Here is a 27733-nt window from a genome sequence, read left to right on the forward strand (position 1 = left end):
TGCACCCTTCTTTGCTCCTCTAATCTCTTAGACCGGCGGTGTTCAGATGGTTCCTCCTCAATGGCTGGAGGTTCTCTGCCATCCAAAAGCTGCTTTATCCACTTCGGTAATGGTTTTTGCCATTGTGGTTCTGCAGGCTCTTCTTCCTCTTCTTTATCTTGAATCCTCCCAAGCACCGTTGGGGGAGTTCGGTCTACTGTTGGTGGTTGTACTGGATGGATATCCTAGTCTTGGTTGTCTGGGAAGGAAGCATCCTCCTCCAATTCATGCGGCTATTCTGAGAAGACCACATCGCGACTTACTATTACCTTCTTGGTTACAGGGTTATAGAGACGGTAACCCTTCGCCTCTTCACTGTAGCCCAAGAAAATATACTTCCGGCTCTTCGGTTCCCATTTGGCTCTGTTAGCATTAGGGACATGCACAAAACAGTCACATCCAAAAACTCTGAAATGTGCAGCTGAAGGTTTCTTATCAGAAAAGGTCTGCAGTGGAGTCATCCCGTTCATAGCCTTCGTGTAGCTACGATTCAGAATGTAAATTGCCGTGTTACATGCTTCAGCCCAGAAAGTCTTTGGCAAATTTTTCCCTTTCATCATACTCCTGCCCATTTCGCAGATGATGCGCATCTTGCACTCTGCTACTCCATTTTGCTGTGATGTATGCGGCGGGGGTTTCTACCTCTTGATCCCGTGACTTTTGCAGTAACTTTCGGATTCAATTGATGTGAACTCTCCACCTCTGTCTGCTCTCAATTTTTTCACCTTCCTCCCCGATTCTTTCTCGACCATTACATGTCATTCCTTGAACTTACTAAAAGCCTCGTCTTTAGTCTTCATGAAGTATATCCATATCCTTCTACTATAGTTGTCGATTAGTGTCATGAAGTAGTAGGGACCACCCAAAGCTTCCGTCTCCATCTTTCCGCAGAGGTCTGTGTGAACGAGCTCTAGAGGAGCCTTTGCCCTGCTAGCCTATTTAGGAAAGGGCTGCCGATGCTCCTTGCCCATCATGCAAGCTTCACATACATCGAGCAAATCTGAAATTTCTGGTAGGTCTGTAATCATTCCACTTTTTGCATCTCCTTCAAAGAACTAAGGTTTAGATGACCAAACCTCTCATGCCACAGCTTAGTGTTCTTCACATCGGCTCGAGCACTAAAAGCTGAGAGTTCGTAGATGCTATTGTGCTGTGTACCTTTACCAATGACCTTCCCTTGAAGATCCAAAATCTGTGCACCATTCTTATCGAATTTAACTTTGAGGTCCCGATTCGTGATCGCAGAAACGGAGAACAAGTTCCTCTTGATATTTGGCACATAAAGAACATTGGACAACTGTTTTACAACTCCATCTGACTTGAGAGCAATCGTACCTTTTCCTTTTGCTGGACATTTTGCATCATTGTCGACTGCTACCAGGATGTCATTCCCTATCGGTTGTAGAGAGGTATACCAATCCTTCCGACTGGTCATGTGGCGCGATGCACCACTATCAATGATCCAAGGTTCATCCGTAGGTACATGAACTGCCTCCATGCAAATCTCTTCAATTGCTACGAAGAGCTCTACTGGTACTGCCTGCGCGTTGTTGCTGGACTCTTTCTTTACTCCGTTCTTCTCATCTGCAATCTTCTTCCGGCACTCATTCTGCTTGTGCCCTGCCTTGTTGAAATAGAAGCACTTGATCTTCTTCTTTCTCTTTTTATCATCAGAAGAAGATGGGTTACCAGAGTCCTTACCCTTACCTTTCTTTGATCCAGTCCAGAAAGCCGAATCTTCTCCAGTCCTCGTCTTTTGACGCATCTCCTCCTCCAGAAGCATCGCGCTAAAATCCTCAAAGTTGAGGGGTGGATTTCTGTTCTGTGTATTTAGCGCCATAACAAGACCGTCGTACTTTGGTGGGAGAATCTGTATGCATCTTCGTGCTAGATTCTCGTTGGTGATGGTGATGCCAATCGCAGTCATCTGATCGCACAGATTCTTCACCCTGGTGATGAACTTCTCTGCCGCTTCAGACTCAGACAATTTTTCCTTCGCGAGTTGAGTCTCCAAATTTCGAATCCACATCTGATTCGTGGTCTCGTACTGATTTTGCATCATTGCCGACTGCTACCAGGATGTCATTCCCTACCGGCTATAGAGAGGTATACCAATCCTTCCAACTGGTCATGTGGCATGATGCACCACTGTCAATAATCCAAGGTTCATCCGCAGGTACATGAACTGCTTCTGTGCAAATCTCCTCAATTGCTATGAACAGCTGTACTGGTGCTGCCTGTGCGCTGTTGTTGGACTCTTTCTTTACTCCGTTCTTCTCATCTGCAATCTTCTTTACTCCGTTCTTCTCATCTGCAATCTTCTTCCGACACTCATTCTGCTTGTGCCTTGCCTTGTTGCAATAGAAGCACTTGATCTTCTTCTTTCTCTTTTTATCATCAGAAGAAGATGGGTTACCAGAGTCCTTACCCTCACCTTTCTTTGATCCAGTGTAGAAAGAAGAATTTTCTCCAGTCCTTTTCTTTCCACACATCTCCTCCTCCAGAAGCATTACGCAGAAATCCTCAAAGTTGAGTGGCGAATTTTTGTTCTACGTATTCAGTGCCGTAACAAGACCGTCGTACTTTGGTGGGAGAATCCGTATGCACCTCCGTGCTAGATTCTCGCTGGTGATGGTGATGCCAATCGCAGTCATCTGATCGAGCAGATTCCTCACCCTGGTGATGAACTTCTCTGTCGCTTCAGACTCAGACAGTTTCTCGTTCACGAGTTGAGTCTCTAGATTTTGAATCCGCGTCTGATTCATGGTCTCATACTGATTTTTCAAGACCGTCCATGCCTCCTCCGCTGCGGTGACATGTTGAATTAACACCATGACAAAATCACTTACACTGCAGACAATAGAACACAGCACATATGCATTTCTTCTTGTCCATGCGAGAATCTCATCCACAGTTGGTACTATCTGTTGTGCTGCATTGGTCGGATTCGGTGGTCTCGAGACCGGCTTCATGTCCACCACAGTAGCAGTATCCCAAAGCTCGTATGCACTTAGGATGGTCTTCATCTTGAACTTCCAGAGTGGATAGTTAGTGCCATCCAACTTTTCACTTTCGCCGAACGGTGGGATTCGCAGTCTTGCGGGTTGGGCCATCTCTCACAATCTACTCACAAATAAAAACACACTACCAAATCTTCTTGCTAGAGTCCAGGCTCTGATAGCATGTAAGAAAATAATACGTCTGTGCTCAACAGATAATAGGATCTCATACGGAAGAGAGAAAAGCAGATAGTATGGAGAATCAAAAAATTTTATTACTGTAGAGTTGATACAATAGATGCGCTCCTGTGAAAGAAGCTTCGATGGCATGCTGCAAATAGTAGAGGATGGAGGCTAGATGCTAAGGAATCAGGGTTACTGTAGCCAGTGATGAAATGGGCTTCACGAGCTTGCTCTTATATAGCCACCACTCGTAGTCGATTGGACCCAATTGGGTGACCGACCCAGTCTGCCCAAAACGACCGACTGGGGGTCGGTCCCAAAATAGGGCACTGACCACACGATAGAATCAGTGCGCAAAATAGAGCAACTGACCTATGGACTCCGTTCGGCCCAGAGCCATTCGGGATCATCTGGGGCTCCAAACGGACCCCACAACCCGAGAGTGGGCTACCCCGGGAAATGCTCCATCTACCCTCAGTGCGGTCAATCATGGGATGCCTTCCCACACTTGCATGTAGCCTAGTTGGCAGTGTGCCAGCTCCATCCAGCCATCAGGCCACACATGGCCCCCATCTGGTGTCCAAACCAAGACCTAGTAGATAACCGAGCTACTCAAATGCCTTCTCCTCATATGGGGCGCTTACAAGTAGAGTTAGCTGGTTCCTGCGTAGTTACATGAGAGTGGAGCATTGATATCTAATAGTTGCAGCAGTATGGACTATGTTTAAGAATGGTCTTTGTTCATGACAAATGCTATTTGGTTGCAAGGATCGTGATTTTTCCATCCTCAGCTTTGTGGCACATCACCTAATTTTTATCTTATAGTTTATTTTTCATTGTTTTTTCCATTATTGTCGTACCATTGTTTTTTATTGTATGAACCTCAGTAGATCGGTTAAGTTAGTGAGCAATTGCATAAACAAGTAATACATCAAATTTATATGCTTCAATAATTTTGGCTTCCATGCTTTTCATCACTATCTTGGATTTGTAGCTTCAATGCTTTACAAACTCCTTGTAACATCACTTCTTGATATCAATGTTTGATTGTTTCATGGACATTTCATGTGTTTCTCAATGCTTGGTTACATTTGTGAAGTAATTGATAGATTTTTTGAATTGCTTGGACCCTTGAGACTTGAGCATTCTTGCAAATCATTTCATGGATTATTTGAAGCAAATCATTTTGAAGGGTTGCAGTTAAAACACTTATGGCCATATGAGATTTATTGAATTTTTTTATAACTTCCTTGAATTGTATGAATTGATGGTAATATCTACGAATATATGAGCTTCTTACTTCAACGCTTCCTTATTAGTAGAACATTTTTTTATGACTGACTCGATAGCTTCCTTCAATGTTTTCTTTATTATATCCTTTATCATATTGTTTGACAACTTACTTGATATTTTTCTTGTTTCAATGCTTATAGGCATATAAGACTTGTGAAATTGTTTGTATTGCTTTCTTGAATTGTATGAATTGTTTGATAGCTTCTTTGCTTCAACCACATCACTGTGAAAGATGGTAACGCTCAAGTTCGTGCTTTCGCTAATAGTTCTTGAGAACTTCATAAGGAGCTGCAAACCTATAAGTCATGATATGTCTGTCGAGAGTGTTTTGAATGAGATTGTGAAGTTTGTTATGTATCTCATCAAGAGGAAGACTCACATGTCACAACCTACATATGTGAAAATAGACCTATTTTGCAAGCCAACCTGACCTTATTTGGCAAACATCATGATACATATAGAAGTGGAAATGCTTTGAAGGAGGTAGCCTCCTTTTGCTACAGAAAAAATTAGAGAGCGAGCCATAACTTGTACACGTCACAATAGAATACCATCATGTTGGGTCCTAAACTTCTTGAAATTAGGCTAGTCTACAAGACCACATGAGCATATTTGGCAGAATTCATCATTTACATAATAAGTGGATGTGCTTTGAGGGAGGGAGTGTTGAGAGGAAGAGAAAGAGGAGAGATACCGACACAAGAGTTGCTCCCAAGAAAGTGATTCTATTCATAGATCATAGGCATATATATAGTTGAGGACTAGGCTGAGTTAGGGCAAGCTATATATACCTCTAACACCCCCACTCAAACTAGGCCCTCTAGCTACGGATGGAAAAACCCTTGGGGAGTACAAGGAAAAAGACCCAAGCCACTATATATATCTATGTGAAAATATATATACAAAGGATGGCCATATGCTATTTTGAATGATACAGTGTAATGCTAGATGACACAATGCGAATTGCATGTGGATAGTACAAGGGCATAAGACAAGCACTTGTCCATAGTACAGTGCAAAGTATAGGCACTATGTTTGGTGCATGATACAGTGAAAAGTATGTGTGAAAAATAGAAAATCTTCTTGGAAATCTCAACTTGTTTGACATAGTGATGATGCATAATCAGGGCTTGCGATCTTCAAGTTCGATGTTTGAGCCCTTCATTTGAATAGTAGAGCTTGTTGTCTCCAAGTTCAATCTAGTCAAACCTCCTCAAACCTTTATAATCATGCCTTCATGTTTCGCACAATTCATCCACATAAAATGACTTATTTCATGTAGTGTATATGAACACAGCAAATATTCAAGTGTTTGTTTCTATTGTACCAAGGATGAATGTATGAGCAAATTGCTTCGGTCACTCTAAAGATGAGTATGGAGGGGCAATTTGAGATGTCCACAAAGCCAAGGCTGAAATGTCTCTTGGGTAGTGTAAGAAAGTCATAGCAACACAATAGGAAGGCCCATAAAGTTCTTGCAAATCAAGAAGCAATAATCCAAAAACACAACGAGCATTCGGGCACAAGTGCCTATAGGCATATTTGACTTAGTTGATTATGTGATCACAAGCTCACTTGCAAAGTACATCATTTAATACATCAAGATTGAGGAGGAATCTCTTGAGTCAGACCACATACTAGTGCCTATAGGCCTAATTGTTAGAAACATGGTGTGTAATTGTGTGTGTGTGTGTGTGTGTAGATGCCAATGGAGATTCATGATCTATGCAACTAAATAGGATCCATCGCGAACAAAGACCATTTTGGAACACAATAAATTGGGTAGCCACCACGAAGAGAACCCTAAAATGACTCGGAAGAGATGGACCTTTTGTTGAATCAAGTTGCTACATCATAGCTTGAATATGTTAGAATAGAACTGGTTTGCATAACAGCTCATACTGATTTGGAAAAAGGCTTCATATATAAAAGTTGTTGTGCAATTGAGGGGAGCTAGTCTCCTTCTAGTATAGGAAAAATTAGAGAGCAATCCATCACTATTGCATCTCACAACAGAGTACAAGAGTATCATCATATTGGATCTCAAACTTCTTAGAATAGTCCTATTCTAGAAAACCGAATGGGTCAATTTGGCAAAACCCATCCTATACAAAATTCAAGGTGCTACGACAAAGAAAATCTCCTCTTGGGATAGCAAAAGAGGAGTGAAAGTCATAGAGTGAGCTGGCCATAACTTTTGCATATTGTAGCAAAGTACCATTATGTTGGGTCTATAAATTCTTTTAAAAGACCTTTTCTCTCCCTTTTCTGCAAGTCTATGCGGGCCGATTTAGCAAAAAGCATCATATGTAGGAGTCGATGTGTTTTGAGGGAGATAGCAAGTTGATTTGGCTTGTTCCCATCTCATCTCTGTCAAATTCGCTTGTTTTCCTAGAGGTTGCACTAGTATGCACTATGTTTATGAATGGTCTTTGTTCATGACAAATGCTATTTGGTTGCAATGATCGTAATTTTGTCATTCTCATCTTTGTGGCAAGTGTCATCTACAATTTCTAGGAGGATTTTTTGGGGACCTTTCACATTGGGCTTTGACCTAGTAGAAGAGGATAGCCAAGTCATTTCTCTCTTTATCAAGTTCCCCTGCCTTTCTTAGATGTATCATCGACTCCTTGCCTCGATTGGAGCTAGATGTTAATACATAAGGCAGGTGACCCCATGGATACTGGGAACTATCATACTAGTCTCATGATTGGCCATAAGCTAGCCAAGATCTATGGATCGATACTGGAGAGGAAGATCAGCAGCCATACAGAGGCACATGGGCAACATGCTCTAGGGCAGGCAAGTGTTCAGAGACAACACTCCACACTAGACCACATCTTCACCCTAAGGACTATCATTGAGGAGGCGAGGTCGAGATGCTAGAGAGTCTATGTTTGTTTTGTAGACTTTCGGAAGGCCTTCGACACTGTCCCACATTCGCGCATGAACAGGAGACTACAGGATATGTAGATTCGAGAGGTTCTGATCTGGGGAGTGGTGAGCCTATATGAGTTCGTCAGACTAGGGAGAGTTCATGTCCCAAGAGGCCTATCAGACTGGGTTGAGAGCACGATCGGGGTAAAGCAGGGATGCCCTCTCTCACTGACTCTCTTCGGGCTCTACATTGATGAGATTACATCTTTCATAGACCGTCTAGGAGGCGAGGGAGCACCACTAGCTGACTTGATGATACATATTCTACTATATGCAGATGACATAGACCTCCTATCATCTTCGGCAGAGGGACTACATAGACATCTAGATGCCCTAGAGGTGTTCTAGAGAGAGAGAGAGCTGATGGTTAACCTTGGGAAGACCAAGGTCATGATCTTAAACACCTCTTACATATTGATTCACTGACATAGCTTTACATACCAGAGTCAGCTAGTGGAGATTGTGCCCAACTATTGAGTCATTGAACCTATTTGGGATCTATACAGACACTAGCAACAAATAGTAATAATTATTAGGACAATGTACAATTATACTTCTTGTTTCAAGAACTCAAACTTAGACATCCTCTCATGAAGAATCTCACATGGAAGAATAGCTTAAGCATTGCGATTTCTAATTGCCAAAATTGATTTGTCATCCATTAAAACAAAAAGAAAACTATATTATATATTCTAGGTTCCTATAATAGAACAGTTTTTCACCAAGAGCAAAATTGAATTTATCTAGGTGAAATTGCAATATGTCGAGCGATACAAGATGTTGAACATTAGCACTTGTCTAAACTTGCACTTTACAAGTGTCAATGATGTTGATGACAAAATCCATCAGTAAAAGGAAGCTAACAGTTTGTTTAGTGGGTGTGTAGAGCCATTATCAATGTATGGGGGGACATACTCGCTCAACATTATTATATTCCTATTTGTTTTGGACCATCGAGATTAATTAACCTAATTAATTAACCTATGTTTGTCCATGGATTAATTGATTTATTTGGGTTGATTAATTTATTTTAAGCTATGTCTAAGAAGAGTGCACATTCTTTAAGATGGTAGGATTCGAACCCACAATGTTGTCTTTCCCATGTGTGAGCCCTACCACTAAGCTATAGAGTGGAAGAGTATATCTAGTGCTAACTAAAATATTATAAATGGTCCCTCTTCCCCCTCTCCCTTTAGGTGTGCCTTCTTCTTTAAAGCTTCCTTCAAATGGTCACCATTCCCCCTGCTCCTTTAGCACATGCCTTCTTCTCTAATGTACCCTTCTAAAGTGGTCCCTCTTAATTGAAACTCCTCACTCCCCCCTTTATCCCTTAGCTTAATCATGCCCTTTCCCTCTTGCTTTTCACCCCTCTTCTCTTCCCAAAAACTAATTCATGGGAATTGCCCATTTTTCAACATATGGGGGGATAGACCAGTAAGCTCTTAAATATGACAATGTAGAGAAATGCTGAAATGAGCATACAAGGGCACAATTAGGATAGTTCAAAGGGTGCTCACAGTATTGATTGGATTAGGGAGTGTTCATTGGACACGTTTCCACAGTTTGGGCACCGCAGCTTAGTATTTGGGCCATACGCTTTGGTAGGAAGGGAGGAGAGGCACCTAGAATGCAAATAACAGGAGCGGGTAGAGGAAGCAAAGGCAAGCTCAGGCCACGAAAGCTGCACTGAACAGTCAAGTTCAATGTTGGTGTTGGAACTCGGGGGGGTCAAAATCCTTTGAATAAGCTTTTTCTACAAGAAAACATGGACCAATTTGGCAAAAAGCATTATATACAAAAGTTTACATGCTGTGAGGGAGGTAGTCCCCTTCTCCTATAGCAAAAATCAAAGACAAAATCATAACTTATGCATGTCGTAGCAGAATACCATCATGATAAGTCTTTAAAATTTTGGAATGAGCTTGGTCTAGAAGGCAACATGGGCCAATTTGGCAAAAATCATCATACACAAAGCTAGCATTCTTCAAAATTTATTGAACTTCTAGTCTAGCTTTGATACCATGTTGGAAGAAGAGGGAGAGAATACGGTTTTTTTTTTAACATTGTTTTTTCAAAAAAGTATTTAAAATCATATTTAATTCTATAAATCTTGAATTAATTCTTAAAAAAATTTATTTCTTATCAGGTCAAATAAAACCTGAAAACCTGCTACCTTTGATAAGGGACTTTACAAATCTTATATGGGATATGACCAAATCATGTAACGGACATGTGAACTTCTCTATGGGACTTCCAATCCCTTGTGGGACATTGATAGAGTCTCATAAGGTACCCCAAAACTCCTATGTGGTACTTCAAATCCCATGATGGATCCCGAACTCCTATATGTGACTTTCAATCCCTTGTAGGACAGGGATCACATCTCATACAAAACTCCAAAACTCCTATGTGGGACTTCAAATCCCATAAGGGACCCTAAAACTCCTATGTGGGACTTCAAATTCCATAAGGAACCTCCGAATGCCTATACATGACTTGAAATATCATGTTTCAAAATTGATCTTTAATCTCTCCCAAAGTGGACTTATAAACTTGTTATACGTGGGAATTTAATTTAAATATGATGTTTAGGAATTCAAAGATTCCATATGGGAAACTGATCCACTCTTATATGGGAGTACCAAACTCATATATGGGACTTCAAGTGTCATGCTCAACAAGATTCCAAATAACTTAAAATGTCCCACTTGGAATCTCAAATATTCCATGTCGGATATTGATTCACTCCCAAAGTGGACTTCTAAACTTCTATGTGGGAATTTAAATTGATGTTTAGTACTTCCAAGATTCTATGTGGGATAGTGATCCACTCGTGTATGGGAACTTGTATTCTATGCCTCGCACATCGTGATGTGTATACATGTGGCTGATGTGGCACCATGCATGGTCATGATGTGGCAATATAGTCTCTTCCATGACATGGAAAGGTGATGGGGCATGATGAGTTGGCATTCATGAGGTGGTAGATTCACAACAAGACAAAGCACCCATAGACGCATGCACAGACGCATTTACTGAACTAAATAAAAAACTTACGGGTGCGTCTATTTGCGTGTCTATTTTCACATCTGGAGTCCCGTGTCTAATTGCGCGTCTATATATCAGACACACGTGCGTATAGACGCGCACTTAGACGCATAAATAGATGCGCTTATAAATGCATTTATAGACACAAATATAGATGCAAGTCAAACAGACAGATGCGTATATAGATGTGTTTTTAAATGCACTGATAGACGCACTTTATTTTTTTTATATAAATTTTACAGAATGTTGTGTATGTTGTGTATGCTACATAGTTACAAGAATCCCATATCCACATTATGTAATTCAATTCTTACAGCCAACCGCATTTTAATTACAATTCCAAATAAAACATTACAACTCCAAAACGCAATAAAATTGAAAGCTCAAAAAGTGCTTGTATATACATATAGCACGAAGCTAAGCTACGTCATGTGGCTTCAAGTACAAAAAATAAGAGGAGTGTATATACAAGAGGCATAAAGCCAAGCCAGTGGCTTCAAGTACAAAAAAGAGTAGCTAGCACTACTTGTACGACTAATCTATGTTCTCCAGGTCCTCACTCCCTTCCACGCTCCCTTCGGCGCTCCCTTCTGCGCCTCCTTCCTCCTCTTCCTCATCGTCTTGTGCACGGGCCTGTAAACAAGGGACAACATATATCAATGTATGAAAAATCAAATCTTTACTTATAATTTTGGCATTATTTAATTACTTTCAAATACCTGGGGGGCCGCTCCAGTAGCCCGGGTATACTGCTCCTCAGTAATCAACCCGTCATCATAGAAGTGCCTCCATGTATCTCCTCTGCGATGGTGGCAGTGGTAGGCTGTCTCCACAGGAGTAGGGTATCTGCCCACGATCTCAAGCTGCATGACGACACACTTTGCGGAGGGATTAGTACAAAGAAACAACCTCCTAATAAACTACATAAGCAATATAATTTGAGATCGATACTTACAAATTGGGCCTCCCATGATTCAACACCCCCTCCTCCAAAATGCGCGCTTCCATATTCCTCCATCTGGATCCTCCGTGCCTCCACATGCTGCAGACTGGGGTCCTCCCTGACTTCATTGCCTTCTTCAGCTCACGCTTGTGAGCGGTGTGGGGCGGGCCCCTTTGTGGTTGACCTGCCTCAAGCCTGGCAAGCTCCGCTAGTGCCTGCCTCTTAAGCGAAGATCTTTTATTGCCAAGTATCGTAACAATCTTTGACTTGGCCCATTTATCTGTGAACTGGCGATTGGGGGGGTTAGGATACCTAGAGTGAACAGCAGCGAGGGTCTCATCAGCCAACCTCTTTGGGTGGTCTTTGTAGTAGATAAAGCAATCCTGTAATTGTTCGCAATTACAGAGCGCATGAAGGCCATGATGTCCTTCCCCCGCGCATCCATCAAGATGCCTCCTGTCTGAGTGATGTCATAATAAATCGTACCATCACCCGGAGGCACATCTAAATCATCTGAATCATCATCCTCCCCACCGCCACATGGCCTAAAGCACTGTGCCATGCATCCCCCACCGCTCTCCCTGCTACTACGCCTGCTATCCTGTCATGTCGATCTCGTACGCTGGCCACTCGTAGCTGGAGACTGCAGGGGACTACGCTGACCACTCGTAGGTGGAGAATCGAGTCTTGACGGTGGATGGACAAAAGCAGTAGAGCCTAACCCGCCTTCACAGCCACCCTCATCCACGTTTAAAACACCCGAACAACACAATCACAAGGCAAAAGGCATTCAATCAACATTTTCCTCTCTATAGATCTCCTGAGACAACTCACTCTTGGATACATTTTCTCCAGAGCCAGACAACCTCAAACAAAAATGCAGTGGACCACACAGCCCATCACAAGCAGACTCCTTCCTTCAATAACTCTGAAAGCATTCAGCTTCAAATGCATCCAACCCACAATTCATCGGGCAACCACCCACAAAGTGGCCTCAGTTAGAAATCTTGTTTCATCTTTCCCATAGATCATCACAAGCACTCGAAATGATGCAGCCTGCCATCTCTTGCTCATCTCTGCCTTCAATCTATAATAGCTACCTCATAGCTATTCTCGTGCTCACTCTTTATCCACTTTATATAGTAGTGACACCTAGGGCCAAGTTTCTGCACCTCCCAACAAGAGCAACAACCCTTCATATACGTGACCATTGTCAACACCCGACACTTCTGTTACTCTTCATAAAGCACCCGCTTAACCAAAAGCCTCTCTGCCCTCAGCTTTGAAGCAGTTGTGTGCTCACTTGACGACTAACTAGCCCATCCCGAACTGCTCAAAGACATGAAAGCAAGGCTCCTTGACGAATCTCCCCTGCAGTAGTGACGCGTAGTCCACCTTCTCTCCAAGCTGCTTCTCCCATCACCTCCACACAGTAGCCACGCCTAAGCTACATCCGGTAGCACTCAGCCTCCCCAGCAGAACCTTCGCTCTTGGGACCTACCCCCCGCTTATGCAGCACAATCCTTCACCTGGCCATGTTCCAGCTCTCGGCCATCCTTCCTGCGCTCTCTCAGCGTATTGCGTTCCTCATGTACTCCTTCTCCCACACCAACGTCTCCCACCGAGCTTCCATTCCATCCTCTTCTTCCCCTCTACCTGGTCCTTTTGCGTCCTCTGAGGGATCCCCCTCTGTCGCAATCCTCACCCAAAGGCCTCCCGTTCTCCTCATATATTCTTGGCCTCCCCGCTTCATGTTCACTCACGCACCTCCTCGCCCATCGACCAGAAACCTCCACGAATCTCTAGACCTGCGTAGTCGTCAAGCTCCTTCGATTCCAAAAGCTCCCAGCCTGCGCTATCAACTACTCTTCCCGTAGGATCGACGAGCCATTGATGCTGCTCTTCTACACACAGAACACACGGAGCTCATGACCTCTCGTCGTTTGAGATTCTCTCCGCAAGAGCCACGGCCCCCATCGACAAAAGTCCTCCTCCTGCTTCCATCGTAGAGACCCCCAACCTCTGAGGCATAATCCCCCCTTCTAGACTCCAGCAGCTCCCTCCGTAGAGCGATCGATCCCCTCTGGAATTCTCCTGCTAGCTGTCTTCTCCGCGTACGTGACTCCCTGCCAGCTCGTCGTCGAGAAGCTTTCTCTTCCTCATCACGTAGCCACCTGCATGCATGCTTTTTTGATTATGGCCACGTCACCTTTTGCTTTTTCACCACTCTCCCCCTTCCCTTCAAACTTTACACTAAGGCAATTAGTGCACCTTATCCAACCTTAGGCACTCCACCTTTGCACATATCCTTCAAGCAAATTTTTATTATTTGATTGCCACATATAACCGCGAGTTCATGAAGCTCAAGTGCCTGATGCGCCCACATTGCTTTTCATCATCTCCCAGAAGTCCATGTAGAAGCGTCTTCCATCTCAAGACAATATGTCATCAGTGTGGAGTCCATCATGAGGCTACCCACAGCTCATTTCCACAACCAACTAGCTATATACATAGCTATGCACTCACCCAACAACATGCAACAAGTGAAAAATATTTTTCCATTTTTATCCACACATCTCTAGCAACCCCTTCTCTTCTGCTGTGACATTCATGTCCAGCAGCTAAAGAAAAAAACATCAGCAAACCACCTGGATCAAAAACAAAGCAAGCTTGTGCGCTATGCCTCTGCTTTCCTCCTCCCGGATCAAAAGGATAACTTTGAACCCTCCACTGCCAGATATGCATAATCCACCATCCTCCTGGATCAAATGGAATCATTAGCACACCAATTTGATGTAGCCACCAGCTCCTTCCATGTATCCTCATCTTCATTAAGCCTCCAGGATCCCATATCTTATCCTGCCAAGATATTACACCACTCCATTGGCTATTAGCTATCACACTTGTATCATGAGTCTTTCTCAGCTTCACATCAGCCACATCTTTTGAGGTTACAACCTCACACACAGATCTTACAGGCATTCTGTCCTCACTAACATCTGACTCATTCTCTTGGGCATGATAAGAAACACACATCTTATCATCAGCAACCACACATGCAAAATCCACAAGGGTATCATCAAGCAAAGCATCCAGCTGATCATCAATCACACTATCACTGCCATCTAGCTCAACATGCATACTGGTGTTTTCATTCTCTTTTGAAGAGATCAATGCTAACATATCATCTAGTGCATCATCAAGAACACAATCCATCTCATCCTCTGAATCACCATCATCTTGTAAACACTGAATCTTAACCTCATCATACTCATCACAATTTGCATGCACACAATCAACACTTGCTGTCTGTAGGTCTTTTACTTTATCAGTAATAGCCACATCAGTTTCATCACTGTCACACATGATTGAGCTCTCATCTTCACTACTAATTTCACACCTCTCTTCCTCATTTGCTGAACCTGAAATCTCAGCTTCTTCAGTATGCACAATCACAGTGTCAACCACAAACTGATTGCATTCAGCCATCATATGCACATCATCACCGCACAACACTGGAGCATGATCATCATCTACACACACAGACTTATCCTTAGCTGCCATTAATGGGCTCTCAACATTTCTGCCATCTATCGTAGCAACCCCTACTCTTGGGCTCTCTTCTACCACCTCACACAGAACTAGCTGAGCAACACCCTCCTCCATAGCAAGTGACAAGCCTCCACTCATAAGTGTGATGATTTCTAGCTCCCTTTCATCATCAACATCCGGCTTCTTCATTTGTGAAGACCACTGACTCTCTTCCTCTGATGAGATGCTCTCTTCCTCTGTCTCACTTAAAAGATCTATCTCTTCATCTGTGACTGTCTCCTCAAGTTCCTCTTCCAATTCCAGTCGACAGCTCATCACATAATCTGGTTCTCTCCTTGCATCAGCTGAACTTCCTTCTCCTCCATCCATAGCAACTCTCCTGTTATTTTGACCTCTGCTTCTTCCTGCAATCTCTACCCAATTTAGGCTGAATGTTTTCATCAGCTCCACAGCTTCATGCAATTCCTTTTTTAGGGAATCATCCCGCATAGGAATAGACACCGGCTCTCTCTCTACATATGCCTTGATCATTTCTGGCCTACTGACCAGGTTTTTAGGCTCCTCTTGCATACTCCTCTTGCATACCAAGCTGCCTCAGTCTCTTGACCTTCCATTCTTTCTCTCTAGCCACTCTGACTGCATCCTCAAAACTATCAATATTCTTCAGCTCCACCTTTAAACGGAGTGAAGGCTCCAGACCAGCCACAAACCGGTCTCTCTTTATCATTTGCGGGGGTACTTCAGGAATCAAAGCCTCACACCATAGACTCCATAGTCTACCAAACTCTATCAGATACTGATCTACATCCTGACTATCCTTTTGCTGAATTTTGCACAACTCCTTCCATACTTCATTAGGGCTCCTGGATTGTGCAAACCGTGCAAGAAAAGCTGCTCTCACCACTGTATACTCCGGATTTTGCTGTTGAGGATGAGTAGTCCTGAAGGTAGCCATCTGAGTCTGCAACCATGCCTTTGCATCTCCCTGCAAACAATAATTCAAGATCTGAAACAAAATCTGAGGGGTTGCCCTATCCTTCATCAGTGCTGTAAATTCCATCTTTTCCAAGAATCTCACTGCATTCTCATATGGCATCCCCCAAAACTCTGGAAAGTCCTCTGCCATCCTCACAATCTTTCAACTGTCACACACCCTGGCTTTCTCAACCACAACAAAACTGGAAGGCAACAAAATAAACACACTACTGAAGAAGCTCACTTTGCATCCGAAGAGCATTCTTTTTCCTACGGGCAAGCACTTTCAAAGCTCTTTGCACTCTAGCTCGGAGTCGGATCACACGTAGCTGGACTTCAATACATCTGTCCTTCCTGTGACCACATTTTCCACACCACTCACACTGTATCACTCTCATGTGTGGATTTCTCCCCATTGCTTGCAACACATCTCAGAACACCTGCTCCTCCAATCTTGTAAACTGAAGTGAACTGCCTCCGTGGAGGCACCAAAACGTGGATGGACAAAAGCAGTAGAGCCTAACCCGCCTTCACAGCCACCCTCATCCACGTTTAAAACACCCGAACAACACAATCACAAGGCAAAAGGCATTCAATCAACATTTTCCTCTCTATAGATCTCCTGAGACAACTCACTCTTGGATACATTTTCTCCAGAGCCAGACAACCTCAAACAAAAATGCAGTGGACCACACAGCCCATCACAAGCAGACTCCTTCCTTCAATAACTCTGAAAGCATTCAGCTTCAAATGCATCCAACCCACAATTCATCGGGCAACCACCCACAAAGTGGCCTCAGTTAGAAATCTTGTTTCATCTTTCCCATAGATCATCACAAGCACTCGAAATGATGCAGCCTGCCATCTCTTGCTCATCTCTGCCTTCAATCTATAATAGCTACCTCATAGCTATTCTCGTGCTCACTCTTTATCCACTTTATATAGTAGTGACACCTAGGGCCAAGTTTCTGCACCTCCCAACAAGAGCAACAACCCTTCATATACGTGACCATTGTCAACACCCGACACTTCTGTTACTCTTCATAAAGCACCCGCTTAACCAAAAGCCTCTCTGCCCTCAGCTTTGAAGCAGTTGTGTGCTCACTTGACGACTAACTAGCCCATCCCGAACTGCTCAAAGACATGAAAGCAAGGCTCCTTGACGAATCTCCCCTGCAGTAGTGACGCGTAGTCCACCTTCTCTCCAAGCTGCTTCTCCCATCACCTCCACACAGTAGCCACGCCTAAGCTACATCCGGTAGCACTCAGCCTCCCCAGCAGAACCTTCGCTCTTGGGACCTACCCCCCGCTTATGCAGCACAATCCTTCACCTGGCCATGTTCCAGCTCTCGGCCATCCTTCCTGCGCTCTCTCAGCGTATTGCGTTCCTCATGTACTCCTTCTCCCACACCAACGTCTCCCACCGAGCTTCCATTCCATCCTCTTCTTCCCCTCTACCTGGTCCTTTTGCGTCCTCTGAGGGATCCCCCTCTGTCGCAATCCTCACCCAAAGGCCTCCCGTTCTCCTCGTATATTCTTGGCCTCCCCGCTTCATGTTCACTCACGCACCTCCTCGCCCATCGACCAGAAACCTCCACGAATCTCTAGACCTGCGTAGTCGTCAAGCTCCTTCGATTCCAAAAGCTCCCAACCTGCGCTATCAACTACTCTTCCCGTAGGATCGACGAGCCATTGATGCTGCTCTTCTACACACAGAACACACGGAGCTCATGACCTCTCGTCGTTTGAGATTCTCTCCGCAAGAGCCACGGCCCCCATCGACAAAAGTCCTCCTCCTGCTTCCATCGTAGAGACCCCCAACCTCTGAGGCATAATCCCCCCTTCTAGACTCCAGCAGCTCCCTCCGTAGAGCGATCGATCCCCTCTGGAATTCTCCTGCTAGCTGTCTTCTCCGCGTACGTGACTCCCTGCCAGCTCGTCGTCGAGAAGCTTTCTCTTCCTCATCACGTAGCCACCTGCATGCATGCTTTTTTGATTATGGCCACGTCACCTTTTGCTTTTTCACCACTCTCCCCCTTCCCTTCAAACTTTACACTAAGGCAATTAGTGCACCTTATCCAACCTTAGGCACTCCACCTTTGCACATATCCTTCAAGCAAATTTTTATTATTTGATTGCCACATATAACCGCGAGTTCATGAAGCTCAAGTGCCTGATGCGCCCACATTGCTTTTCATCATCTCCCAGAAGTCCATGTAGAAGCGTCTTCCATCTCAAGACAATATGTCATCAGTGTGGAGTCCATCATGAGGCTACCCACAGCTCATTTCCACAACCAACTAGCTATATACATAGCTATGCACTCACCCAACAACATGCAACAAGTGAAAAATATTTTTCCATTTTTATCCACACAACGGCACAGGAGTACCTCGGCGGCTCTGCGAGACAGAAGGACCTCCTGACGGCATGGGGGAAGGGGCATAAGACGGGATGGTAGAAGGGACATAAGACGGCATGGGGGAAGGGGCATAAGACGGTATGGGGGAAGGGGCATAAGAAGGGGCATAAGACGGCTGTGCTGACTCCACTGGGGTGATCTCAGGCGATGTGGGGTGGTTTGGAGTCTGTAGTGCTGACTCCTTGGGAGTGTTTAGAGTACCTGTCATATACCCGTATAACTCCGCAGGACTAGGAGGGTGCCCTAAAAGGTTATATATGTCCTTCCAAATAGATTCCCGGGGATCAGGTGAGCTGGAAGCGCTTCTTGGCCACATGTTGAACAGGAAAAAAGGAAAAAAATCTATTACTGATGAGATGAGAAGAAAGGGGAAGAGAAGACAGGCTTACTGTCAGAGCGCGTCTATAGACGCGTTTGATTTGCGCGTCTATAGACGCATCTAACAGAGCATCTAACCGAGCGTCTAACAGAGCGTTTAACCGAGCATTTAACAGAGCATCTAACAGAGCGTCTAACAGAGCGTCTATCGACGCGTCTGTCTGTGTCTGTAAATAGGCTAGACGTGCATTTAGATGCGCCTGTACACGCGCTTTTAGACGCGCTCTGAGACGCGCCTATAGACACGCTCCGATAGACGGGATTTCTAAAAAGTAGAAAAGGACATTGTGCCCGACACGCCAACGTGACACTGATACCCAGATCATGCGCTTCTTGGATACGAGAAAGTACAAATCTAAAGAGAGCAAACTTCCAAACAAGATCAACTGCAAAAAGACTTACTTGGATAGAGGTATGGAAGGTTCTTCTTTCTTTTTCAAAGTTGCTTCTCCTCCTTGTTCGGCCTCCTCTCCTTTAAGCTTAGAAGTAAGTGTGGGTGCCTTCCTCTTAAGTGTAAGCTTGGAAGTAAGTATGGGAGCCTTCCTCTTAAGCGTCGAAACTATGGATCTGCTACTAAGGAAGGAAGCAAGCCGCGCGAAGTATAAGTAATGTGAAGAAAAGCAAAGCGAGCGCGCTAAAAAGCAAGTTTAAAAGCCGATCTATAATCGCGTCTAATAGCGCATCTATAGGCGCGTCTAAATACATAAAGTAGACGCGTGTTTAGACGCGATTTTAGACGTGCTTTTAGACGCTTCTTTAGACGTGCCACAGAGTTTAAATTAAACATTTGAAGAAGAGCAAATTTGGTGGGTTGTTTGTTTGTAGGATGTCTTCATCTTCAACAAGTAGCTCCAGTGAGGATGAATCCCTCCGTATCCACCATCGCGAAATGTGGTTGGAGCAAAAAATCAAATGTTTGTGTGATCAATGTCGAGGAAACATGTATCGTGCACGCAGGATTACACTGAATCATATCTCAAAGTATGGAGAATGGGATGTGACCATAAATAGGGTAAGGGTTTGTAAGTTAAGGTTGATTGAGATACCTATGGCTGTTCATATGTTTGAGTTATGATCCCGTTTTAATTTGATACAGGATGCAGTGCCACACCCGCATATGTTACCCTATGCTCGCCGTGAGGAGGCGAAGCGTCGGCAATATGAGGTGGGATCTTCAAGAGGCACCGTTACGGATGCATGGAGTGATGGTGATAGTAGCCCTCCGCCATTACCTCATGAAGCCGTGGAGAAGGAGGTGTTTGATGATATGGTGCGGGATTTATATGTCCATCAAGGGAGGGATAATAGCATGGACACTACAACGCATAGGCCATTTTCCGACGGAAATACCGACGCTTTTTACATTAAAATTTTTTTTTTTCACGGGCGCAAAGGTCGCTATAAAAGTCGCTAAAAGTGTCGGAAAAGAAGCGTCACTATAAAGCGTCGCTATATAGTGACGCTGGCAAACGTCGCTATATAGCGACGATGCAATCGTCGCTATATAGCGACACTGTTAATCGTTGCTATATAGCGACACAGGTAAACGTCGCTATATAGCGACGATTAACAGAAGTTAAAAAAAAGGGTTAGTGGGGCTAAACAGGGCTTCCTTTTGGCCCTGTTTAGCCCCACTAATCCTTCTTTTTTTTTGTAATTACAAAAGAAAGTTTTTTATAACAAAATTTCCCTTGCTTGCAGGGTGATACAAAATTGTTCTTGTGAAATGATGAGTAAAAAATGCATATACATGTCGGACATATACAACAGTGTTTGTAACAAAATTACCCTGTGAAAGGGCGATACAAAATTGCTCAAACGAGCGGATATACAAAATGCTACTACCACTACTCATCCGAATCCGAATCATCTTCGTCTTGTTGGCCTGTTCCTTGGTCCTCGACACCTGCGTCTTCTCCCTCGTCCTCGGCACCTGCGTCCAATCCTTGCCCCTGTTGATCGCTCGCCCCTAATGATGGGACGCTTGAGCTTTGACCCTAAGAGTGAACCATATAAATCAAAAATTAGATTGGAACTTAAATTAAAAAGTGAGATTACAAGTAGGAGTAAACTTATACCGTGCGAGCAGCCACCTTAGCCCAATCGACTATCGCTCCCATTGCCTCTTGCTCAATGAACCACGGCTTTGTTCCTATCCGAAATGCATGCCGCATCTCTGCATCCGTAGGAAGACCACCCATCGCAGCTTGCTGTGGATCCAATTTATGAGAGTTAGAGTTAGCTAAAGTGCATGTAATATGTAAGTAAAACAAATAGAACAATACATTAAATGGGAAGAAGTAGACTTACCACGGTTGCCTCGAACGCATACCGTCCGCCTGCACCAAAGTGCGAAGTACCTACGACGTCCAGCTGTCTCTTCGCAGCCCTCCTCTGACCCTCGAACATTTCGGGATGGTCCCTATGTTGCTTCTTGAAGTACTTCCAATCAGCTTTGTCTGCCCAGCTGGGTTTAGCCAACCCCTTTGTAATGGAAGTACGCAAGGTTGATCTACGATGCTTTAGGACCAAACCCATGCGCTCGAGCATATAATTGTCATTAAACTCCACATTTGTCGGATTAGGGTATCTTTGTTTTAACTCATCGATCACCACCTGCTTCTTTTGGGCATCTTGATACCGCCAATCGGTATTTATGCCGCTCTTGAATTGATGACTCATCAACCTCCTCATGGCGGCCATAACTGCTTTGCCCTTTTTATCTTCTATTATCTCTCTGGCAGATGTGATTTGATAGGAGAGATCCCCTGATGAGTAAGGGGGACTGACGGTAGCAGAGTCTGAAGGAGTGGAAGCTGCGCGACCGCTTCCGGAGCGAGGAGTAGCAGTGGGAGTAGGAGAGGGAAAGGGACCTAACTGATACTGTGTCTCCGGACCAAGTGGAGACCTAAAGGAGCGTGAGTGTGCTGACTCGTCTACATCTCCCGAGTCAGCACAACATGATCCGCCCATCCTACTCTTCCTTCCCTTGCGGGAGGCATGCGTAGGTGATGATCCCGCGGTCGAAGGGGCGCGAGGGGATGGCTGGGTGGTACGTCCACCCGTCGGTGTAGGGGAAGGAATTGTGGAGGTCCTCTGAGAGAGCAAAGAGAAGAATCTCGTTGCCTCCTCATCGCTCATCTGCACTACAAACTCATCGGGACTCTCCACAAAGCCATGCACGGCTAGCAAAGGAGTTCCCCGAGGGGTAGTCACAGTGCTACGTGGAAGAGGGGTCGGGGGGTAGTCGCAGTGCTAGGTCCGAGAGGAGTCGGACCAGGGGTAGTCCTCGGGGTAGTCGCCTGAGAGGAATCAAAGTCCTCTGGAGCATATAGATCGTGAGCTCTCCTCCTGCGAGGCTGTCCATACTCGTCGGATGAGCGACGTGATCCCATGTCTAACATAGACACAAACACGAAAACAGAAAACAAAAAAACAAACATAAGCATTCTCATAGGCATAGGCATAGGCAAGAAGAAAGAAGAGGGAAAGGAAAGAGGGAAAGAAGATGGAAAGGAAAGAAAAGAATGAGAATGAGGAAATAGAGAATGAGAGAAGGGGGAAATAGAGAAGGGGAAAGAGATGAGGGAAAATAGAGAAGGAGAGAAGGAGGAAATGAGAGAAGGGGGAAATAGAGTGGGAAATAGAGAATGAGCTTATGCAGAAATAGAGAATGAGCTTATGCTTCTCTCATTCTCTATTTCCGCATAAGCTCACGCATAAGCATGAGCTTATGCGGAAACTTAAGCATAAGCTCATGCTCATGCATGAGCATAAGCATGAGCGTATGCTTATGCTTATGCTTAAGCATAGGCATCAGAAATACAGAAGGAGCTTATGCGGAAATAGAGAATGAGTTTCCGCATAAGCTTCTCTCATTCTCTATTTCCGCATAAGCTCATGCATAAGCATGAGCTTATGCGGAAACTTGAGCATAAGCTCATGCTCATGCATGAGCATAAGCATGAGCTTCTGCTTATGCTTATGCGGAAAGCATAGGCATCGGAAATAGAGAAGGAGCTTATGCAGAAATAGAGAATGAGCTTATGCTTCTCTCATTCTCTATTTCCGCATAAGCTTCTCTCGTTCTCTATTTCTGCATAAGCTCATGCATAAGCATGAGCTTATGCGGAAACTTGAGCATAAGCTCATGCTCATGCATGAGCATAAGCATGAGCTTATACTTATGCTTATGCGGAAAGCATAGGCATCGGAAATAGAGAAGGAGCTTATGCGGAAATAGAGAATGAGCTTATGCTTCTCTCATTCTCTATTTCCACATAAGCTCACGCATAAGCATGAGCTTATGCGGAAACATGAGCATAAGCTCATGTTCACTCATGAGCATAAGCATAAGCTCATGCGGAAAAAGAGAAGGAGCTTATGCGGAAATAGAGAATGAGTTTCCGCATAAGCTTCTCTCATTCTCTATTTCCGCAAAAGCTCATGCATAAGCTCATGCTCATGTATGAGCATAAGCATGAGCTTATGCTTAAGCTTAGCTTAAGCATAAGCATAAGCATAAGCTCATGCTTATGCTCATGCAGAAACAGAGAAGGAGCTTATGCGGAAAAAGAGAAGGAGCTTATGCAGAAATAGAGAATGAGATAAGCATAAGCTTCTTCATTCTCTATTTCCGCATAAGCTCATGCATAAGCATAGCTTATGCGGAAACTTAAGCATAAGCTCATGCTTATGCTCATGCGGAAAAAGAGAAGGAGCTTATGCGGAAAAAGAGAAGGAGCTTATGCGGAAATAGAGAATGAGAGAAGCTTATGCTTCTCTCATTCTCTATTTCCGCATAAGCTCCTTCTCTTTTTCCGCATAAGCTCCTTCTTTTTTTTCCGCATGAGCATAAGCATATGCTTAAGTTTCCGCATAAGGTTATGCTTATGCATAAGCTTCTCTCATTCTCTATTTTCGCATAAGCTCATGCATAAGCGTAACCTTATGCGGAAACTTAAGCATATGCTTATGCTCATGCGGAAAAAAAAGAAGGAGCTTATGCGGAAAAAGAGAAGGAGCTTATGCGGAAATAGAGAATGAGAGAAGCATAAGCTTCTCTCATTCTCTATTTCCGCATAAGCTCATGCATAAGCATAGCTTATGCGGAAACTTAAGCATAAGCTCATGCTCATGCATGAGCATAAGCATGAGCTTATGCTCATGCGGAAAAAGAGAAGGAGCTTATGCGGAAAAAGAGAAGGAGCTTATGCCGAAATAGAGAATGAGAGAAGCATAAGCTTCTCTCATTCTCTATTTCCGCATAAGCTCATGCATAAGCATAAGCTTATGCGGAAACTTAAGCATAAGCTCATGCTCATGCATGAGCATAAGCATGAGCTTATGCTTATGCTTATGCATAAGCATAAGCATAAGCTCATGCTCATGCATGCATAAGCATAAGCATAAGCATAAGCTCATGCTTATGCTCATGCGGAAAAAGAGAAGGAGCTTATGCGAAAAAAGAGAAGGAGCTTATGCGGAAATAGAGAATGAGAGAAGCATAAGCTTCTTCATTCTCTTTTTCCGCATAAGCTCATGAATAAGCATAGCTTATGCGGAAACTTAAGCATAAGCTCATGCTTATGCTCATGCGGAAGAAGAGAAGGAGCTTATGCGGAAAAAGAGAAGGAGCTTATGCGGAAATAGAGAATGAGAGAAGCATAAGCTTCTCTCATTCTCTGTTTCCGCATAAGCTCACGCATAAGCATAAGCTTATGCGTAAACTTAAGCATAAGCTCATGCTCATGCATGAGCATAAGCATGAGCTTATGCTTATGCTTATGCTTAAGCATAAGCATAAGCATAAGCTCATGCTTATGCTCATGCGGAAAAAGAGAAGGAGCTTATGCATAAAAAGAGAAGGAGGAGCTTATGCGGAAAAAGAGAAGGAGCTTATGCGGAAATAGAGAATGAGAGAAGCATAAGCTTCTCTCATTCTCTATTTCCACATAAGCTCATGCATAAGCATAAGCTTATGCGAAAACTTAAGCATAAGCTCATGCTCATGCATGAGCATAAGCATGAGCTTATGCTCATGCGGAAAAAGAGAAGGAGCTTATGCGGAAATAGAGAATGAGAGAAGCATAAGCTTCTTCATTCTCTATTTCCGCATAAGCTCATGCATAAGCATAGCTTATGCGGAAACTTAAGCATAAGCTCATGCTTATGCTCATGCGGGAAAAGAGAAGAAGCTTATGTGGAAAAAGAGAAGGAGCTTATGCGGAAATAGAGAATGAGAGAAGCATAAGCTTCTCTCATTCTCTATTTCCGCATAAGCTCAAGCATAAGCATAAGCTTATGCGGAAACTTAAGCATATGCTTATGCTCATGCATGAGCATAAGCATGAGCTTATGCTTAAGTTTCCGCATAAGCTTATGCTTATGCTTGAGCTTATGCATGAGCATAAGCATATGCTTAAGTTTCCGCATAAGCTTATGCTTATGCTTGAGCTTATGCGGAAAAAGAGAAGGAGCTTATGCGGAAATAGAGAATGAGAGAAGCATAAGCTTCTCTCATTCTCTATTTCCGCATAAGCTCATGCATAAGCATACCTTATGCGGAAACTTAAGCATAAGCTCATGCTCATGCATGAGCATAAGCTCATGCTTATGCTCATGCGGAAAAAGAGAAGGAGCTTATGCAGAAAAAGAGAAGGAGCTTATGCGGAAATAGAGAATGAGAGAAGCATAAGCTTCTCTCATTCTTTTTTTCCGCATAAGCTCATGCATAAGCATAAGCTTATGCGGAAACTTAAGCATAAGCTCATGCTCATGCATGACCATAAGCATGAGCTTATGCTTATGCTTATGCATAAGGCTTATGCTTATGCGTGAGCTTATGCGGAAATAGAGAATGAGAGAAGCTTATGCTTCTCTCATTCTCTATTTCTGCATAAGCTCCTTCTCTTTTTCCGCATAAGCTCCTTCTCTTTTTCCGCATGACCATAAGCATGAGCTTATGCTTATGCTTATGCATAAGCATAAGCTCGTTGTTATCTACGTAATGATTGGGAAAATTTCAATAAAGTCATTAAATGTTCCAACTCTGCTTTTGCTAAATCTTATGTTATTTCGGTATATTCATGCGGGAATGGAAGAGATTCTGGCAGATCATGTTCACCATGAAGTCACACGAAATCAGATCTTGATTCTCCTTAGAATCCTCTTGTATCGGGTAACAACCGAAAGGGATTTCGTACTTCTATTCTTAGTATTAATTGAATGACGAGGAGCCGTATGAGGTGAGAATCTCACGTACGGTTCTGTAGAGTGACACTGAAACTGACTCATCTGTCAACTATTCTACAACTACACCAAAAAAACCTAACTCTGCCCTACGGAAAGTCGCCAGAGTTCGACTAACCTCCAAGTTCGAGATAACGGCTTACATACCAGGTACCGCATAAGCTCCTTCTCTTTTTCCGCATAAGCTCCTTCTCTTTTTCCGCATGAGCATAAGCATGAGCTTATGCTTATGCTTATGCACATGAGCTTATGCTTATGCTTATGCATAAGCATAAGCATAAGCTCATGCTTATGCTCATGCGGAAAAAGAGAAGGAGCTTATGCGGAAATAGAGAATGAGAGAAGCATAAGCTTCTCTCATTCTCTATTTCCGCATAAGCTCACGCATAAGCATAAGTTCATGCTTATGCTCATGCGGAAAAAGAGAAGGAGCTTATGCATAAAAAGAGAAGGAGGAGCTTATGCGGAAAAAGAGAAGGAGCTTATGCGGAAATAGAGAATGAGAGAAGCATAAGCTTCTCTCATTCTCTATTTCCGCATAAGCTCATGCATAAGCATAAGCTTATGCGGAAACTTAAGCATAAGCTCGAGCTTATGCGGAAAAAGAGAAGGAGCTTATGCGGAAAAAGAGAAGGAGCTTATGTGGAAATAGAGAATGAGAGAAGCATAAGCTTCTCTCATTCTCTATTTCCGCATAAGCTCATGCATAAGCATAGCTTATGCGGAAACTTAAGCATAAGCTCATGCTCATGCATGAGCATAAGCTTATGCTTATGCTTATGCTTATGCTCATGCGGAAAAAGAGAAGGAGCTTATGCGGAAAAAGAGAAGGAGCTTTTGCGGAAATAGAGAATGAGAGAAGCATAAGATTCTCTCATTCTCTATTTCCGCATAAGCTCACGCATAAGCATAAGCTTATGCGTAAACTTAAGCATAAGCTCATGCTCATGTATGAGCATAAGCATGAGCTTATGCTTATGCTTATGCTTAAGCATAAGCATAAGCATAAGCTCATGATTATGCTTATGCTTAAGCATAAGCATAAGCATAAGCTCATTCTTATGCTCATGCGGAAAAAGAGAAGGAGCTTATGCGAATGAGAGAAGGGGGAAATAGAGGAGGGGGGAATGAGAGAAGCATAAGCATAAGAGAATAAGAGGGAAAGGATATAGAGAATAAGAGGGAAAGGAAAGAGAGAAGGGAAAAGAGATGAGGGGTAAAGAGAGAATAAGAGAAGAGGGAAAAAAGAGAAGGGGGAAAAAGGAGAATAAGAGAAGGGGGAAGAAGGAAAGAGTGAGAGGGGAAGAGAGGGTTCCTACGCCCATCACTGCAGCTAGCGCTTAAGGCCAATGCAAATAACAAAAATAATAAATGGAAAAAAGAGGAAGCACTTACCTGAAAAAGTATGTCCCGCTCGGTGTAGTGGACTGGCCCTACAAAAGAGAGAGTATGTCCGGCTCGGTGTAGTGGACTGGCCCTACAAAAGAGAGAAAACAACCCATTTTTTCAAATAAAATGTTAGTGGAAAGAGGAGATTACAAAAGAAACTTAGCAAAACGCCCCGCGTTTCAGCGTTTTGGGTTTTAACCCACAGCGTCGCTATATAGCGACGCTTATTCGTCGCTATATAGCGACGTTTTTAATTAAAAACGTCGCTTTATAGCGACGGAACAGAGCGTCGCTATATAGCGACACTTACTGTCACTTTTTTTA

This window comes from Dipteris shenzhenensis, chromosome 2, assembly GCF_047967505.1.
Source record: "Dipteris shenzhenensis isolate YYH24624 ecotype China chromosome 2, Dip_SZ_1.0, whole genome shotgun sequence".
NCBI classification, from domain to species: domain Eukaryota; kingdom Viridiplantae; phylum Streptophyta; class Polypodiopsida; order Gleicheniales; family Dipteridaceae; genus Dipteris; species Dipteris shenzhenensis.